General features: G+C 37.4%; 1 pseudogene across 1 annotated transcript; it reads left to right on the top strand.

The window, feature by feature from the left end:
- The first annotated feature begins 1,599 nt into the window (after positions 1–1,599).
- Positions 1,600–20,720, top strand: LOC143598615 (DNA replication licensing factor MCM6-like; annotated as a pseudogene). The gene is made up of 15 exons (XR_013147146.1): positions 1,600–1,662; positions 1,762–1,839; positions 1,941–2,090; positions 16,320–16,699; positions 16,788–16,983; positions 17,185–17,262; positions 17,780–18,072; positions 18,507–18,581; positions 18,654–18,794; positions 18,875–19,077; positions 19,152–19,314; positions 19,820–19,875; positions 19,962–20,083; positions 20,182–20,289; positions 20,370–20,720. The product of XR_013147146.1 is annotated as a DNA replication licensing factor MCM6-like (transcript).
- The last annotated feature ends 360 nt before the right edge of the window (positions 20,721–21,080 follow it).

The following is a 21,080-nucleotide window of genomic DNA, read 5'->3' as shown; positions in this document are numbered from 1 at the left end:
TTGATCGACAAAATATGGATAGAAAAAAAGATATTACGGTTAAAGGTGAAAAGAAGACGGATCGGGTTCAATTAAAGATCCACGTGTTTTTAACAATAAACCCGTTGATAATGAAACTGTTCAGTTTATAAAAATGTTTTATAAATAAACCTAACGTTTTTCAAAAATATAAAATACGTTTCGTAAAAGCAGTTAAAGAAATCATTAAACAAAAAATATAAAAAGAACTTTAAAAAGTATTTATAATTAATGTACAATTAATAGGAGAGAGAAGTGGGAAAAAATGAATAAAAATGCATAAGAGAATGACATGTGGCATGAGAAAACTTTTATTTATTATATAGTATAGATTTCTTTATTAAGAAAATCTCTATAAAAGATTTAACAAGTTTAAAGAACTTTTATTTGCTTCATAATTATAGCTGCGGGAGGACTTAATGTTGTTGGTACATAAGGTCATGAGTCACGCAGAATTGAGAATCAGGTGACGTTTTTTCTTTAATGCAAGCTGCTCATGCCAACGTTCTATTATTGCGTCATTAGTAAAAATAAGTTGCAGTACAAAATGTTATTTCATTTATTATTGTGTTGTTATTCACTATGTATCCGCACTTAAATCATATAAATGTTGCAGTTTTGTTAAGCTAACTGACGGAGTTTTTGTTTATGTGAAGAAAGCTCCCCCAAATAAGACATGGAAGGCTTGTGTACCCCTCTTTGTAGGGTTGGTTTTGGGTTCAAATCTAACCAAAACCAAAATTATGGTTTTCCCGTTTTAGAAAACTGTTTGGTTAGTACTAAATACTCTTATAAGGTTGACAAAATAATGTTGATTAAGCAAGTAGTATTGATGATATTCCGAAAGGTGTAGCAGGTTTTCTTGAGACAGCACAACAACCGAAAATCATCACGTGTGACTTGTCTCATCTTAATTTTTTTTTTTCTAAAACAAGTTTCCTTCTACTTTTTCTTTAGACTATAGTGTATGGAGTTCCCATGGAGTGTGCTATGATAAGGTAAAATGATCAGCTAAAGAGTGTAGTAAATGCTAGGGCTATCATCATAATCCAAGAAGGTAAGAACATATTTCCAACGCAAACTTGTCTTTGGTTATGAGCAATATGAACATACAAGTAATTCTATGCATGAACCATTATTTTTTCTTTTATGATTATGTATTTATGTACTATCATTTATTTCATATTTATTTTTTAGGTCTGTCTTTGGTTCATAACTCTTTATCGGTTAGAGAAATATCATCTTCAAGAAGTTATAATTATAATGTAATTGTTTTAGTTTGTTACTTTTTAAGTATTTCGCAATATTAACTAGATCTCCTTATGCTATAATGTTGATATGAAATTCTAATATTTCACTTTCCTACCGAAGACAATAAGTGAAATAAACTAGGCGAATCGGGCAAAGAAGAAGATGGAGCAAGTAACGGGTAAAAACAGTTATGCTCGAGTCAGTGAAGAGCTAAAGGTGATTGTATAAGATGGTGCAATTGTTAATGTAGCATGTCGATATCCGTTGTTAATACTCATTTTATTTTTGTTCAAACATACATCTGTGGGACAATATCAAAGTCGATTGGAAATGTTTCGTGCATGCTTCTCCAAACACGGAACTACAAAAATTGAGGAAACTACAAATGCAATTGTAAGTAATATGCTTATATATTCATATACATATCTTTTCTATGCGTTCTTGATGGTGTTAAAAATACATATCTTATTTTTGTTATCATATATAATACAGACACAAATGCAACAACTTAGTTCTAATCTTCCCGAGGGTTTGACTGATAATCCTGGACCAGATGATGTTTTTTCTAAGGTAATGGGTAAAGATCGAAATGGTGATGCAGTCATGTATGGTCTAGGTGTTCGTGATTCTGATGTTTGGGGTGTAATACCATGTCGTTCAGCATGTCGTAGAGAAACATCCAACTGAAGTCTAAATGTGAAGAACTTACTAGTACCGTGGTCCAGTTAGAAGCCCAGGTATCCGAGATGAAAGGGTCGAAGGATGATTCTAGTGTTCGATCATCTTTCCCTATTGTAACTAGTGGACCTCCATGTTTACGGGTATTTTTCTATATAAATCTTTAGTGTTCCACATTTTGCAAGTTATCTTTTGTACTTTATCATAAATATGTCATAAACAATAGGTACGTCACTATAATTTGCACAAAGTATGTGGTCAAAAAGAGGATTAGTATGTAATTTGGATACTTTGTTAGACTTAGTATATGTAGAAGCTGCAAAATAGAGGTAACTCTTTAGCTTGTAGACTCATCTAAAAATTGATTGTAAGTTGGTAATTAAATAACGCTTACATTGGGCTACACTAGAAAACAACAATGTCTATTGATGTTTATTTTTTAAGATTATTTTTTCTATAAAATGTTAGCCAGCTAGTGTAAAACCTTTTTTTTTTTTGTAAAATGATTTTTGCACTATAATGACTCGAGTTTAATATATAACTGTTTTTTGAAAACTAAAATCTAGGTCGGAGATGAAATTTTCCTCAAAAGCATTCTAAACCCTACTGAGCCTGGACATAAATAAGCTAGTTGGTGGTACAGAGACTGGGCCAAGTTGATGAGACCATATGGGTTATTTTCTGTCACACCCTCAAAACCCACTAATGGAGTTTTACCGTCAGAGGGTGTGAACTAACAGGATCGGAATCATCAGTTATAATCAAACCATAAAATAAAGTTTCAAAACCATGAAAATGTTTACGAGTAATTAAATGAGGAAGCGTAAAAACCTTTAATCTAAAGTTGCGTCACGCAGGACGACTTAACACCAATGATAACCGTTAAAAATAAGTTTCCATAATAAAAGCGTTTTCAAGCAATGCATGTCCTAAACCGCGCGTCCGCCTCGGCTACCTGAGAATAACATACTAAAAGTGTCAACACAAGGTTGGTGAGTTCACAAGTTATGTAAAAATAAATGTTTAGCGTTTGCGTTCAGCGTTTTGCGTTACAGATAGTGTTATGTCAATTATATATCTATAGGTAGCTAGCCTATAAAGCAAGTATTACTAAGTGTTCGACACCGAAGCTGACTCGTTTATTAAGTGCCTTGTCACCAGGTCCTCCAGACCATGGTACGTGTTAGCCAAAATTACACCCGCTCGACCTCCAGTCGAGTTTAGCGTTGGGTGGGGTTTGTCAAACCCAGTAGTACTACTCAACAGTGACTCGCTATTCTAAATATTAACCGGTTCGATGTGTAGGACTTCAAATGTTTCGTTTGCCACTTAGCCTTTACAAGTGATATATAATTTATAACAAAATCTTAAATGCGTTGTGGAGTATGTTATCTCCCCCAAGTGAAAAGCGTTTGAAAACAGTTTAAAGAGGGGAAAGTGAAACTCACTGTTTGCGAAGAATTTCCCAAATTAAATCACCAAGATGCGCGTCACAGAAAAACTCTCTCTAGCGTTCTAAAACAACAAAGAGATTTTTTTCTAAGTGTCGGAATATTATCGAGTCTCTAGACCCGGCACATAATACCTATGCACATAACATGTTTCGTGTTTCGTTTGTGAATCGTGTGTGACTTTAACAATGTATTTGTGATACTTTACATGTGTAAGCAATCATTTACGTGTCACGTATTCATAAAGTACATCACTAGCAATTACTTCCCGTAAGGGCAATTTGGTCAACACATAACAATTAACTAGCAACTATTCCCCATAAGAGCAATTTGGTCAAATTATGACAATCAATTAGCAGTTATTCCCCGCAAGGGTATTTTGGTCAAAACATAACAATTATATAGCAAGTATCATGTTTCATGCATTTTCACACAACTCAGCAGCTAGTTTCATCGAGACAGAAATCCTACTAGAAAGATTGTACTATTTCACCGATCATAGCATCTCAATTAATTAACCAAAAATCATCACAGAAGCATATATGTCTTAGGTTTCCAGAACATATTTTATTATATTTTTATTCCACAAAGTTTTCTCACAATCATTAAATCATTACAGCAAACTCATAACAGTCAAATTCATGCGCAACAGAATGTTATTTGCAATTCCCGTTAAACGAAAAATCCAATAAATGCAAGACCACTTGGGTTAGGTTCCTAACTCAATGAGTCAACTTCCAGAAGTGGAACCAACCCAATTGGTCTCGTAGTTCATGAGATATAACATTACAAAACAACCTAACAGCAGGTCTAACAGCTCAGCTTTGCACAACGTTTTTGTAAAATCATAAAAGTTAACCTTTACTTGTCCAAAAATTACAAATTTATACTCTATAGAAACTAGACTCAACCTAGTTTACTGTAGTACCAATAATCCCAACCAATTTTCACATTTACACTTCTTTACAGTCACTTAAACATCAAATACACATTCTGTCCAAAAACTGTTTGCATCCAAACTCAATATATTAACAACCTATGAACTATCATGCATTCATATAACACTCTAAACTCCATAAACACCATCCATGCACATCAATTACCCATTACATACATGATTAGGGTTTTTGTTTGAACTCCAATCATAGACACAACAATTAACATGCAACAACATTCAATCTAGTTATCAAATCGTTATCCAATCAACAACAAATCATATTAACTATACATACATGAAATCGGTCAAGCTAGGGTTTTCAATTAACCCATTAAACATCAACATCAAGCGATAAGGATGTAAAGGATGATCAATTATACCTTCCTAGCACCTAGTTCTTCAATCAAAAGCTTGAATTGAGGGTTGTATGTGTGTGTAAAGTCGACGGCAGCCAAGGGTTTGGGGTTAGAGGTTCCGATCGGGACTTGGGAGAATAATAATAATAGTTAGGGTTAAGTTATTAAGGATATATTTATAAACATAACAAGTTACACTCAAGTCCCTCCACTTTCAATTGTTGTTTCTCTAACTCAACTAACTTAGTTCTTGTTTCTTGTCTAGCATTACACACAATATAATCAAGTAACACATATGTTAACACATAATTATCACATAATTATTATGTTGACGTTTTTCGTTTATTCATCAACCGTTTGCGTCAACGCGTTTGCGTTTCGGTGCAAATCTCGAAAGACTACACATGTAGTAAGTGTTAAGCGTCATTTAAACCCTAGTTTAAATGTAATGAAGTGTGTGTTATAGATTCAATGATCTTTAAGTTTGAATTGACGGAGTTGAGTTAACGGAGTTAACCTGAAATTGACGATTGTCACATCATTCCCATGTTAAAGAATTTTCGTCCCGAAAATATGAGTCAAGTCGTGATGAGTGTCTGAAAGGATAAAAAAAAATTTTAGTTTGTCATATCATCCCCTAGTAGAAAGAAATTTTGTCCCGAAATTTAATTCATACCTCCGGTGATTTCTGACGGTTTGCCGGGTTTCGCGGTTTTCTGTGTTTGGTTAGCCCTTCAAAAAGGTGAGGATACTTTTTCATCATTTGATCCTCGCGTTCCCACGTGAACTCCGGTCCACGTCTCGAGTTCCAACGAACCTTAACGATTGGAATTTTGCTGTGCTTGAGCGTCTTGGTTTCCCAATCCAAAACCTCCACTGGTTCCTCAATGAAACGTAACTGTTCATCAACTTGCAGTTCCTCCAAAGGGACTACTTGGGTTTCATCAGATAGGCATTTCTTCAAATTGGACACGTGGAATACATTGTGTACGCCACCGAGTTCCGTTTGTAGGTCCAGTCGGTACGCCACCGGACCAATGCGCTCAGTTATCCGGTAAGGACCAACATATCGTGGGTTGAGTTTGTTTCGCTTACCAAAGCGAACCACACCTTTCCAAGGTGAGACTTTGAGTAACACTCGATCGTTCACTTGAAATTCGAGAGGTTTTCGGCGCTTGTCGGCGTAACTCTTTTGGCGATCTCGTGCTGCTGCCATGCGATTTCGGATTTGAACAATCTTTTCCGAAGTTTCGAGTACCAGTTCCGGACCAGTGATTTGGCTGTCACCCACCTCTGCCCAGCAGAGTGGTGATCGACACTTCCGTCCGTACAGCGCTTCAAACGGCGCTGCTTTAATACTTGCGTGGTAGCTGTTATTATACGAAAATTCTACCAAAGGTAAGTGAGGTTCCCAACTTTTTCCGAAATCCAATACGCAGGCACGCAACATATCCTCCAGGGTCTGAATAGTTCGTTCACTTTGCCAATCCGTCTGAGGATGGTATGCTGTGCTCATATCAAGACGGGTGCCTAGCGCGCTTTGCAGCGACTTCCAAAAGTGCGACGTGAAACGAGAATCTCGATCGGAAATGATCGAGACAGGCACTCCGTGTCTAGACACCACTTCTTTCATGTAAACACGAGTTAGTCTTTCCATTTTGTCCGATTCCTTAATCGCTAAGAAGTGAGCAGACTTAGTCAACCGGTCAACGATCACCCAGATGGTATCGCATCCCGTCGGTGTCTTAGGTAAACCCGTAATAAAATCCATTAAGATGTGTTCCCATTTCCACATTGGGAGTTCCGGTTGTTGCAGTAGACCAGATGGTTTCAGGTATTCTATCTTGACTCTGGCACAAGTCAAGCATTTGCTCACGTAGGTGGCAATGTCGGCTTTCATGTTCGGCCACCAGTAAAGTGCCTTTAAATCATGATACATTTTATCTGAGCCAGGGTGGATAGAATATCGGGACTTATGTGCTTCGTCCATCACTAGAGTTCTCAACTCTCCGAATCGTGGAACCCAAATCCGGTTCTCAAAATATCGGACCCCGTCCGATCTGGTTTCAAGTTGCTTGTTCATGCCCCGCATGAGTTCCGATGGAAGATTGTCATCTTTCAAAGCTTCAAGTTGCTCATCGCGAATCTGATCGGGTAAGCTGGCATGAATCGTGAGTTGCAATGCTCTCACTCGTCTGGGTTTATCTGTTTCTTTTCTGCTGAGGGCGTCGGCCACCACATTGGCCTTGCCAGGGTGGTACTTGATGGCACAATCATAATCTTTGAGCAGCTCGACCCAACGACGCTGTCGCATGTTCAGCTCCTTCTGATCGTAGATATGCTGGAGACTCTTGTGGTCGGTGTAAATGGTAAACTTGGTACCGTACAAGTAATGCCTCCATATCTTAAGAGCGAACACCACAGCTCCAAGTTCCAAATCATGGGTCGTGTAGTTCTTCTCGTGAACCCATAGTTGTCGAGAGGCGTAAGCTATAACCTTCTCGAGTTGCATCAGCACACAACCGAGACCTTGTATAGATGCGTCACAGTGTACCTCGAAATTTTCCGTTCCCTCGGGGAGGGCTAGAATAGGGGCGCTGCAGAGTTTGGTTTTCAATAGTTGAAAAGCGGATTCTTGCGCATCACCCCAACTGTACTTAGTACCTTTGTGAGTCAAAGCGGTGAGGGGTTGAGCAATCTTTGAAAATCCCTCGATGAAACGCCGGTAGTAGCCGGCCAGTCCTAGAAATTGTCGCACCTCAGTCGGAGTCTTAGGTGCTTCCCAGTTTTTGATGGCCTCTACCTTACCGGGATCGACATGGATACCATTCTCGTTGATCACATGCCCTAAAAAGTGAACCTCGCGAAGCCAAAATTCACACTTCGAGAGTTTAGCATACAGTTGTTCCTTCTTCAATAATTCCAGAATTACCCTTAAGTGCTCTTCGTGGTCAGCTTCGTTCTTGGAGTAGACGAGAATATCATCAATGAAAACAATCACAAACTTGTCGAGGTACGCCTTGCATACTCGGTTCATGAGATCCATAAATACGGCTGGTGCGTTGGTTAAGCCAAAAGGCATAACCGAAAACTCGTAGTGACCATACCGTGTTCTGAAGGCCGTCTTTGAAATATCTTCTTCGCGCACTCTCAGTTGGTGGTAACCGGATCGCAGATCGATCTTCGAGTAGTAACTCGATCCTTGAAGCTGGTCAAACAAATCATCGATTCGGGGTAAAGGATAACGGTTCTTGACCGTCACCTTGTTCAACTCCCGGTAGTCGATACACATGCGGAAAGTCCCGTCTTTCTTTCGGACAAACAAGACAGGGGCTCCCCATGGTGATGTGCTAGGTCGGATAAAACCCTTATCTAACAAATCTTGCAACTGAGTGGACAACTCCTGAAGTTCCACCGGTGCGAGCCGATACGGGGCTCGTGCTATGGGTGCTGCACCGGGTGTCAACTCGATTTGGAATTCGACTTGACGAATAGGAGGGAGTCCGGGAAAATCCTCTGGGAAAACTTTCGGAAAATCTCGCACAACCGGTATATCTTCAATTCGTTTCTCCTCCGCGGGTTTCTCAACAATTTGCGCCAAAATTGCCGGATGACCCTTTCGTAGATACTTCTGCGCCTTCATAAGGGTAATGATGCTGGTGGTCATGCCACTCCTCTCACCTCGGACCGAAATGATCTCGCCGGAAGGGGTAGAAATGTGAACTATCTTGTCGTGACATATAATCTCCGCTCGGTTCTCGGATAACCAGTCCATGCCGACAACGACATCGAAACTACTAAGCGTAAAAGGAATAAGGTCGATATCAAAAATATGACCTGACAGTTTTAACTTACATATCGCAAGTATATGAGTCGTTACTATAGTCTTACCGTCAGCTAATTCAGCAGGAAACTTAGCATCTAACGGAGTTGGAGTTAAGTCTAAGAGTTGGCTAAAGGCTTTCGACACAAAACTCCTATCAGCTCCAGTGTCAAACAATATAGAAGCAAAACAATCGTTCACAGGGAACTTACCAGTCATCACGTGCGGATCATTGCGGGCTTGACCCGACCCAATCACAAAAGCTCTACCTTTGCCATTGCTTCCACCATTACTGCCACTTCCATTACCCCCATTGTTGTTGTTCTGTTTCAGCTTGGGACAATCCTTCCTGAAATGACCTTCCTGCCCACATTCGTAACATCCCTTCGTCGTCATAGGTGGTTTAGGAGCACCCGTTGCCGCAAGGTCTCCTCTACACTCCTTCGCCTGGTGACCCATCTTTCCGCATCTCTGACACTTGACACGGTTACACGGGCCAACATGATGATAGTTGCACCTATTGCACTTCGGATGTTTCCCAGCATATCCGCTCGAACCCTGCCCGCTACCGTTGTTATTGTTGTTGTGACTTTGATTATTAAAGCTCCGAGTGAATTCGGGCTTACGGTAGTGTTGTTGCGGTGGGAGGTTCGAGGACGAGGATCTGGTGTTGTCAAACTTCCTCTTTCCGCTGCTCGGGTTGCTGTTGCTGTGGTTGTCATTACTCGGGTTGTCACGGGCTTTAGTGGTTGAACCCCTAGGTGGTAACGCACCTTGGGTCACAGCCTGATCCGTCAGTTTGTGAGCTAGACGGATCGCTTGTTGTATCGTGGCTGGTCTGGAAGACGTCACCATGCCTTGAATCTGCGGTGCTAACCCATCGATGTACATTTCAATCCTCTTACTCGGCGGATCCACCATCCGCGGACACATCACAGCCAACTCGTGAGAACGAGTAGTGTAGGCTTCAATTTCCGAGCCCACCATCTTCAGTGACCAGAATTCTGACTCTAACTTCGAAATCTCTTCTCTCGGACAGTACTCCTCTCGCATCATGTTTTTGAACTCCTCCCAGTTCATAGCATTAGCCAGTTCCAATCCAAGGATCTGCACGTTTGAATTCCACCAAGTGAGGGCAGAATCCTCAAGTGTTCCAGCAGCGAATTTGACCCTACTGGCAGGGGGACAATTGCACATCTCAAATGCCGACTCAGCCTTCTCAGCCCAACGCAGGAAGCCTATAGCTCCCTCAGTGCCGTTAAACGTACTGGGCTTGCAGTCAAGGTAGTTCTTGAATGTACACGTTCCACTTGGACCTCCAGCTTGATTCTGAACGTGTGCGGCTAAAGCGGCAGCTGCATGGTCGTTCAGCAGAGTTTGGAGTTCAGCTGCAGTCAAGTTGATGCTACCACGTCCATGTCCAGCGTTTCTTCCAGCCATTTCCTAGAATCACAGTATAAAATGTTAAACATGAATTTTTCTTTCATATACAACACACCATACATGTAATAAAAAGATAGGTAAGAAAGAAATAAGAAACAACATCACATCACAACCACATATTAATCTAATTAATAATTCATGATTAAAACCATTGTATTCGCTACAAAGTATTTCCAATCAATCCTTAAAATCATAGAAAAATAATAGTTTGGATGGAGACAACCCCTCCATCTAGGTGTCATCATCACTAGATGTCATCATCTGAGGACACCTCCGAGTGTGCCTCCTCCTCAGCCGGTTCTTCCTCCGGTTCTCCTTCGGGTTCCTCCTCGGGATCTTCCTCGGGATCCTCCTCAGGCTCCTCTTCGGGATCTTCTTCAGGTTCGGCCTCAGGCTCCGCCTCAGGCTCGGCCTCAGGCTCGGCTGCGTTCTGAGCAAGTTGCATTTGTAAGACATCGCAACGCTCTAGAGCTATCTCGATTCGGGTCCTTGCTACTTGGAGTTGCTCCTGCAAGTCTATCATCTCGGCTTGCATCTTCCTCATAATCTTCATTTGTTGATCACTAGCTTCTTTCATTTCCTTCATTGCCGCTGCCATGCGGGCAATCTCCTCCTTAGTCTCGGTTCCGTCTTTTAACAGTCCGGAAACGTTCGCTCTCGTATAGCGCATGTAACCCACGTCACGCTCCAAGCATGAAACAACATCTGCGAGAACTCGCTCTACAGGTTCGGTTATGGGTGGTAGGGTGTTGGGATAAGCAGGATGGTTCGGGTGAGGTAACGGGGGAACTTGTTCGCGATAGACCATACGTCTGATCATGTTAGGGTACCAATCCCAGCTAACGTCGTTTTAGTATATGCCTCCGGATAAGCGGTACCTCTTCGGTGCGGGAGTTTCGAGTTCCGGGACTACTCGGGGTGGCGATGCGGTAGGTAATTGCGGTTCCTTCCCGTGAGCGTGAGTCATCGGATCGGATGATGATGAGGGTGGCGTCGACATTCCTACAGGTAAGTCGTGTATGCACGCGCGTATGAGTGAAAGAGGTAAAGAGATAGGATAACAAAGACTACACAATTCTATGCAGTGCGTATCATTATAACTAATGGGTCGTCGCGGTTATAGTCTAGTATGCATGCAGCTTCTAGTTCGCTATAACCAATGGCTCTGATACCAATCTGTCACACCCTAAAAATCCACTAACGGAGTTTTACCGTCAGAGGGTGTGAACTAACAGGATCGGAATCATCAGTTATAATCAAACCATAAAATAAAGTTTCAAAACCATGAAAACGTTTACGAGTAATTAAATGCGGAAGCGTAAAAACCTTTAATCTAAAGTTGCGTCACGCAGGACAACTTAAAACCAATGATAACCGTTAAAAATAAGTTTGCATAATAAAAGCGTTTTCAAGCAATGCATGTCCTAAACCGCGCGTCCGCCTCGGCTACCTGAGAATAACATACTAAAAGTGTCAACACAAGGTTGGTGAGTTCACAAGTTATGTAAAAATAAATGTTTAGCGTTTGCGTTCAGCGTTTTGCGTTACAGCGTTTTGCGTTACAGATAGTGTTACGTCAATTATATATCTATAGGTAGCTAGCCTATAAAGCAAGTATTACTAAGTGTTCGACACCGAAGCTGACTCGTTTATTAAGTGCCTTGTCACCAGGTCCTCCAGACCATGGTACGTGTTAGCCAAAATTACACCCGCTCGACCTCCAGTCGAGTTTAGCGTTGGGTGGGGTTTGTCAAACCCAGTAGTACTACTCAACAGTGACTCGCTATTCTAAATATTAACCGGTTCGATGTGTAGGACTTCAAATGTTTCGTTTGCCACTTAGCCTTTACAAGTGATATATAATTTATAACAAAATATTAAATGCGTTGTGGAGTATGTTATCTCCCCCAAGTGAAAAGCGTTTGAAAACAGTTTAAAGAGGGGAAAGTGAAACTCACTGTTTGCGAAGAATTTCCCAAATTAAATCACCAAGATGTGCGTCACAGAAAAACTCTCTCTAGCGTTCTAAAACAACAAAGAGATTTTTTTCAAAGTGTCGGAATATTATCGAGTCTCTAGACCCGGCACATAATACCTATGCACATAACATGTTTCGTGTTTCGTTTGTGAATCGTGTGTGACTTTAACAATGTATTTGTGATACGTTACATGTGTAAGCAATCATTTACGTGTCACGTATTCATAAAGTACATCACTAGCAATTCCTTCCCGTAAGGGCAATTTGGTCAACACATAACAATTAACTAGCAACTATTCCCCATAAGAGCAATTTGGTCAAATTATGACAATCAATTAGCAGTTATTCCCCGCAAGGGTATTTTGGTCAAAACATAACAATTATATAGCAAGTATCATGTTTCATGCATTTCACACAACTCAGCAGCTAGTTTCACCGAGACAGAAATCCTACTAGAAAGATTGTACTATTTCACCGATCATAGCATCTCAATTAATTAACCAAAAATCATCACAGAAGCATATATGTCTTAGGTTTCCAGAATATATTTTATTATATTTTTATTCCACATAGTTTTCTCACAATCATTAAATCATTACAGCAAACTCATAACAGTCAAATTCATGCGCAACAGAATGTTATTTGCAATTCCCGTTAAACGAAAAATCCAATAATGCAAGACCACTTGGGTTTGGTTCCTAACTCAATGAGTCAACTTCCAGAAGTGGAACCAACCCAATTGGTCTCGTAGTTCATGAGATATAACATTACAAAACAACCTAACAGCAGGTCTAACAGCTCAGCTTTGCACAACGTTTTTGTAAAATCATAAAAGTTAACCTTTACTTGTCCAAAAATTACAAATTTATACTCTATAGAAACTAGACTCAACCTAGTTTACTGTAGTACCAATAATCCCAACCAATTTTCACATTTACACTTCTTTACAGTCACTTAAACATCAAATACACATTCTGTCCAAAAACTGTTTGCATCCAAACTCAATATATTAACAACCTATGAACTATCATGCATTCATATAACACTCTAAACTCCATAAACACCATCCATGCACATCAATTACCCATTACATACATGATTAGGGTTTTTGTTTGAACTCCAATCATAGACACAACAATTAACATGCAACAACATTCAATCTTGTTATCAAATCGTTATCCAATCAACAACAAATCATATTAACTATACATACATGAAATCGGTCAAGCTAGGGTTTTCAATTAACCCATTAAACATCAAAATCAAGCGATAAGGATGTAAAGGATGATCAATTATACCTTCCTAGCACCTAGTTCTTCAATCAAAAGCTTGAATTGAGGGTTGTATGTGTGTGTAAAGTCGACGGCAGCCAAGGGTTTGGGGTTAGAGGTTCCGATCGGGACTTGGGAGAATAATAATAATAGTTAGGGTTAAGTTATTAAGGATATATTTATAAACATAACAAGTTACACTCAAGTCCCTCCACTTTCAATTGTTGTTTCTCTAACTCAACTAACTTAGTTCTTGTTTCTTGTCTAGCATTACACACAATATAATCAAGTAACACATATGTTAACACATAATTATCACATAATTATTATGTTGACGTTTTTCGTTTATTCATCAACCGTTTGCGTCAACTCGTTTGCGTTTCGGTGCAAATCTCGAAAGACTACACATGTAGTAAGTGTTAAGCGTCATTTAAACCCTAGTTGAAATGTAATGAAGTGTGCGTTATAGATTCAATGATCTTTAAGTTTAAATTGACGGAGTTGAGTTAACGGAGTTAACCTGAAATTGACGATTGTCACATCATTCCCATGTTAAAGAATTTTCGTCCCGAAAATTTGAGTCAAGTCGTGATGAGTGTCTGAAAGAATAAAAAAAAAATTTCAGTTTGTCATATTTTCCACAATTCAAGATTGTATTGGTGCATCAATCGCATGGCCTTGTCCATTCATCTCGGTATGTATTTGTTAAACTTGTGATACGAATAATTTTATTAACATGGAACTTAATGCTTATACATAGATGGTTTATTTGTAGGTAGTCCATGAGGATTGAGGACGCATGATGACTTAGGATTTTATGGTGCTTGTTTCTTTTATTGCTTTTATTTTTTTTTTTGTTGAATGTTACAATAGTTTATGTTGGATAATGTTATAACTTATTTATGTTTAGTGTTTTCGTTATGAACAAGCTTATTTAATATAATGAAGTTTCATTTCTTTCAATATTTAGATGTCCATAACCGTATCGTAAAATTGTGTGTGGACGTTTAAAAAAGGGTTGTATAATATGATTTGTTAGGACTTTGAATTTTTGTCCTATTAAACGTTAGAAACATTGTAAAAGTGTCATAATATGTTTTTTTATGACGTTGTTTAAGTTGTTCGTAAACATATTATGCGACCATAAAATTTAGTTTCATAATTTTGTTTGGATATTAGGACCCCTTTTCTTGGTACTATAATGTTCTATCATAAGAGTCATATAAATTAATTTTTAAGGACACTTGTGTGTGTGTCAAAAGTTTACAATCAGGTAAGCACATGTCAAAACATTATAAAAGTGTCCTAATATGTTTTTATTGGGACGCTTTTTGGGTTGTTAATGAATATATTATGCGACCATAAAATTGGTTTCATAATCTAATTTGGGATATCATGACTTTTTTCTTGGTACTAAAGTACCTATAATGTTACATCATAAGGGTCTTATAAATTAATTTTTAAGGACGCTTGTATGTGTATCAAAAGATTAAAGGTAGGTAAGCACATGTCAAAACATTGTAAAAGTGTCATAATACGTTTTTATTGGGACGCTTTTTGGGTTGTTAATGGATATTTTATGCAACCATAAAATTGGTTTCATAATATTATTTGGGATATTAGGATGCTTTTTGAGTTCCGAAACTTATTACAACCCCTTTACATGAAACGTTTTTCTCGTGGGTCCTATTAAATGAAATGTTCTATAAAATAGCATTTTAAGATGCTTTTGTGTGTACTAAAAAGCCCTTTATGTTGTAGTGATAATTTCATTTTTAACCAAATACCCCAACGATTTTTTAACGGTTATAACTTTTTCATATGTTAATATTATTTTTTTAAAATTGCACCATAAAAACAAGAATATAATTCTCTTTAATTTGAGTATGATATTGTCATAGTTTCTTTTTTCAGTTAAAAAAATAAAATTTTACATAAAGTCGTTTGTCGTCCGGTTTTGATGGTGTTAAATTAATCCATGAGCCAAGCCATTATTAACGATTTTTTGTCACCGAAAATTGAAACTAAACCGTTAAAAATTACCCAACAAATCAAAGCATTAACAATGGTTAGGTTGCATTTCGTTTGTACTTTACGGTTACAAACGAAACGACGAGCACCCATAAATCTATAATGTGATTACCATATCCGTATTTCCCGCTGCATCGCTGCGGGCACCCGTCTAGTCATTATAACGAGTGAAATCGGTGGTCAATATAATCAATTCATTTATCAAACGATCTTTTTTTTCTACTTGGTTATGTCAGTGATGTCGTATATGGTATGAGGAACAATAATCATAAATAAATTCCAAGATTATAACGAGTGTTGTGGTTTAAGAAAGATAACAGGGTCATGGGTTGCGGATTTGGATGCTGGATACGGGTTACGGGTTATAGGGTAAACGGGTTAAGAGGTATAATATCCAGAATTTATGGATTAGTCCCTAGACTGTTGAGGTGGAAACATAATAGGGTTTAAGTTTAGTTTTGGGTTAAATTTGAATACTCCAATATAATTTATATATATTAATAAAATATGTAAACAATAATATTAAAATAGTAATAATGACTTTCTCCGAACATCGAAACGGGTCGGGTGATGTTTAATAAAATAATAAATTTAAATTCGAGTTATTACAGATACACAGTATTACACATTTGTAACATTTTTTTTTCTTCTGGTGAAGAGTAATAAAATATATGAAGGATGAAACAAATGAAAATTTGAAAATATATTTTTTATTTTAATTAAAAATAATTTTTAGAGGTTTTTTTTAATTTTCTCTCTCTTTGTGGCTTGACTTGTTTTAAAACCAAACCTAGCCGATAAATCTATGGTTTATTATATTATTTTTACACGCTGTTGGACACAAATTAGTTATTATTTTGTAATTTTGGTTTGAAAGCATGAAAAAGAAATAGGAGATGAAACAAAAGAGAGAGATAATATGACGTGGGCTAGGGTGTATGAACTGGGGGCCCAAACCCATTGAGAGATGGCGGGAAACACTACAACACCCCTGGTTGTTTCCCCGCCAAAAAAGTGTTACATACAGAAACAGATCCATCCAACCATCTGCCTCCAGTTTCTCTTTCTTTCTTTCTTTCAAGGTTGAGAGAAGCAAAGCAAAGCAAAGATGGATTCACAATCTTCCTATAATAAAAAGGTTGAGAGATTTGACTACTTCTGAGATTGGTCGGCTAGTTTCAGTAACAGGTGTGGTCACCCGAACAAGCGAGGTTAGGCCTGAACTCATTCAAGTGCTTGGAGTGTGGAACCATGTTGAGCAGCAGTATAAGTACACTGAGCCTTTGATATGCATGAATGCCACATGCTCCAAGAAAGGAAGGTGGACACTTTTGAGGCAAGAAAGCAAGTTTGCAGATTGGCAGAGGGTTAGAATGCAGGAAACATCTAAAGAAATACCTGCAGGATCCTTGGACGTTATTCTCCGCCATGATATCGTTGAGCAGGCTCGGGCTGGTGACACGTATGCCTATCTCATTTTCATGCTTTCATTCAATTAATTAATATCTTTGTTAGCTTGCTTTTTTTTTTTTTTTTTTATATATTTGCAGGGTCATCTTTACCGGTACTGTGGTTGTCATACCTGATATTTTGGCCTTGGCGGCTCCGGGAGAAAGAGCAGAGGTTCGTAGAGAAGGTGGTCAAACCCAACGCTCTGGTAGTGTTCAAGAAGATGTTAAAGGTCTCCGTGCCTTGGGAGTCAGAGATCTTTCTTATAAGCTTGCGTTTATTGCAAACTCAGTGCGGGTATACTATTTGGTTCAAACATCTTTCTATTGTGTTGATGAATCTAAGGATCCTTTAGTTTTGAAGCAAACTTGAGAGTTTATGTTGTCAAATGACGCAAAATACATATTATCAGGATTCTTACTTACTTACTTATGTATTAATGTGTCCATTTAAGCTGTCATTGAATTTGTTGGATTGTAATTTTCAACTTTTATGCAGATCTGTGATGGTAGAAGGGATGCTGACATTAGGAACAGGAAGAGAGATGCCGAGGATGATGACATTCAGCGGTTCACGGTTGGTGTTCCCTTACCTTTAAGGGTGCAAATGAACGAGCCGGCTCTTGAGCTACTCGAGATTGGCTCGTTAAAAGCTCGGTTCAAGCCGAGCTCAAGCCTTTGAAATAAGCTTGTTTAGTAAACGAGCCCGGGCTTCACTTATCACGTTGGCTTGGGTGCTTAAACGAGCCTATTATCTATATAACATTTATTTATTGTATTATACATATATATATAATATTTACTATATACAAAGTTTGATAAAAATTAACTGAGTATAAATTATAAACGAGCAAAGCTCGAGCTTGAAAATACGATTCAGAAGCCGAGCTTGAAACAAGCCAAGCTTGGGCTCGTCTCGGCTTGTTTGCACTCCTAAAATAATGTGAGTAGTTGTAATAACATTAGTTTCATAGTACCTAGAAGAACATGTTAGTTCTAGAGTGTTTTTTTCATCATGGATATTATGCCTCTAGTCTAAGAATATTCTTTGAACGGGTTCAATAAAAAATCATATATTTCATTTATTATTGTAGCCTGAGGAGATAGCCGAGGTTAATGCAATGAGAAACACCCATGAGTTTTTCAACGAGCTTGTTAACAGTATTGCTCCTGCTGTTTATGGTCATCAAGACATCAAACGTGCAGTCTTACTTATGCTTTTGGGTGGGGTCCACAAGTTTACTCATGAAGGAATCAATCTTCGTTTCTCAAGTACACAACAACTTTAGTTCCTAGATCTGTTTACACATCTGGATAATCTTCATCTGCTGCTGGATTAACTGCCACTGTCGCAAAAGAGCCTGAAACTGGAGAGTTTTGTATAGAGGTACACTCTGTTCAAATTCTTGAATATTAGCTTTAAAGATGACATTTTGACCAAAAAAATGCGTGTTTGGAGATTTTGTCTCAAACCCATGAAAAAATCGGATCTTTAATTGCCTACGCAATATATAACTAACATCTAAACATGATATCAAGGTATAAGATTAAAAGAACAGAATATTAGCATCATTAAACAGTAATATCATATTCAAGAAAAGTAATCAGAAGAAAGACCTTAATTCAAACTCATAAAAAAATCGGATCATTAGTCGCCTACGTGATATAAAAAAAACAGTTGAGCATGAATTTAGGATATATTTCATGTACTTTGAAATATGCTAAATCAGAGTAATTTTATGTTAACGAAAGATGTAGTCTGCATCTGATTATTAAATCTTTCAGAGATAGTTTTTACATTTTCTGTGTTTCTGGTTTCAGGCTGGTGCACTAATGCTTGCTGACAATGGTGTTTGCTGCATTGATGAGATTGACAAAATGGATGTAAAAGATCAGGTAAGAAGTTATCTCACTGTTTGATTCTTTATATGCAATATCTTAATGTTATTATTAATTATTATCTTTAAGGTTGCAATACATGAAGCAATGGAACAACAAACAATAAGTATTACAAAAGCAGGCATACAAGCAACATTAAACGCAAGAACATCAATTTTGGCTGCTGCGAATCCCACTGGAGGCCGTTATGATAAATCCAAACCGTTGAAGGTAAGATTATATATTGATTTGTTATATATATATGCTGTAATGTATTGCAATGTTTAACAAAGTTTGAAAGAATACTGCAGTACAATGTTGCTCTTCCGCCGGCCATTCTTTCACGGTTTGACTTGGTCTATGTTATGATTGATGACCCTGATGACACAACAGATTATAATATTGCTAATCACATTGTTGATGTGCATAAAAAAGGCGAGTTGCAGTTTCTAAAATGTTCACAACTGCACAACTGAAGCGTTACATTGCATATGCCAAGACCAAAAAGCCAAAGGTTCATTTTGCTTTTCCTTCATAGACATTTTACAAATAAATATATTAGCTGAAAATGGAACCTGTGAAATGCAGCTAACTGCAGATGCCAGAAAACTTTTGGTGGATTCTTATGTTAATCTGCTGTAGAGGTGATACAGCACCGGGAAGTAGAGTTGCATATCGCATGACAGTTAGACAGTTGGAGGCATTAATCAGACTGTCAGAAGCAATTGCCAGGTGTCACCTAGATGATGAGGTATCTTTTATATGTCTACGTCAATAGAAAAGTATTTTGGATGCCACGTGGCATAATTTTCCGCTTCCACATTCTTTTTTTCTTTGCCCAAATTTCCCCTTGATTTTTTTTCAAAAAGTTACTAAAATTACTGACTAGTTTTTTTCCATATCTTTCAATTTTGTTAATATTTTCTTACCTTTTTCTTTCCATTCTATTATATTATTAAATAAATAGATAAAACCATAATATATTATTTTGAAGTCTATATATATTAGTTTTGTTGTAATTATTAACTATCTTTATTATTTAGAACCTTTAAATATTATGGCTCTTATAATTATTAGTATTATTTAGTGTACTTGTACAGTTACACGCAAGTTTAATTTTATTTTAACTTGATATTGTCTTATAATTATTAAATTTTTATTACTAAGTATATAATATTTACATTTATTCAACCTGTGTAATACACAGCTTATAACATGCTTATGATAAATTTGGTCAATTTTGTTTTGCGTTTCAGGTTCACCCACGTCATGTTAAACTAGCAACTCAACTGCTAAAAACATCAATAATCAGGCATGTTTTAATGTTGATAGTTGTAAAATAGTTAAATAGTCTACTGCACAAACCAAATCTCACTAATTATGTATACGAACCTGCAGTGTCGAGTCAACCGAAATTGATTTGACCGAGTTTCAAGATGTTCCAGAAGATGGTGAAAATGGAGAAAATGATGAAGCTATGCCAGATGCTAACGCGGCCAATGAGCATTCAAACAAAAATGGTTTATGGATATTATAATTAAAATTTTATTAAATTTATTAGAGATTTTTAATTCCTTTAGTTTTGATTTTAAAGTGGACACTCGTTTTTCTTGTTCAGTAAACGCGGAAGAGAAGAAACTGGTTATAACAGATGAATACTTTCAGATGGTGACTCAAGCTCTTGCGATGCGTCTTAGACATCACGAAGAAACAGTTGCGCGAGAAGGTATGCAACGCTTAGTTATAAGCATGACGAGTTAGAATATTAGACGCTAGTTGATGTATATATATTTTGTTGTTTTTCAGGGAGCGGGTTAGCTGGAATGAGGCAAAGGGATTTGATACAGTGGTATGTGGATCAGCAGAATGAAAAAGAAAAATACACATCCGTAAAAGAGGCGAAGGCGGAAATCACCAAGATTAAAGCTATAATAGAGGTAAAAGAAAGTTTTTGTAACCCGTTTACATACAGATGGGTTGATTGTAGGGTTGTTTATTAGTTCGGTTTTGGATTTTACCCGGTCTTAAACGTAAAACGAATAAGATAAGCGTGTCATCGAACCAAATAAGATTTAGGTTTGGTTTTGGTTATAAGAACCGAATAAACTAAATTTAACCGAATTGATTTTTAATGCTGTAAAATCATTTTTTTTTAAATAATTTAGTTTATTTGTTATTATACTCTACAAGTAATATATAAAGTTAAGTTAATTTAGTCTAAATTTTTTATTAAGCAACTACTTTGATCTATTATTGTATACAGATAAGTAAATTTGGTATAACTCTTTGTTAAGTAACTAATTTATTTAAAGTATTGTACAAAGATTAATTATGTTATCATAAAAAATTGGAGGTTAAGAAAAAAACTTGTCTAGTACTGGATATATCATATATGATATTTTCTTAAAAAATGATGTTGATACTTGGTTAATACAGGTTATTCAGTTATAATCGAATTCAAAATTTGCATAACCGATTTGGCTCATTTTGTGATGTGATTCGACCTCTTATTCTAGT

Source organism: Bidens hawaiensis, unplaced genomic scaffold (assembly GCF_021521415.1).
Source record: "Bidens hawaiensis isolate Kalapana, Puna unplaced genomic scaffold, B.hawaiensis_p1.1 tig00050576_1, whole genome shotgun sequence".
NCBI classification, from domain to species: domain Eukaryota; kingdom Viridiplantae; phylum Streptophyta; class Magnoliopsida; order Asterales; family Asteraceae; genus Bidens; species Bidens hawaiensis.
The sequence above is the reverse complement of the archived record's forward strand: the minus strand, read 5'-3'. Positions and strand labels throughout refer to the sequence as shown.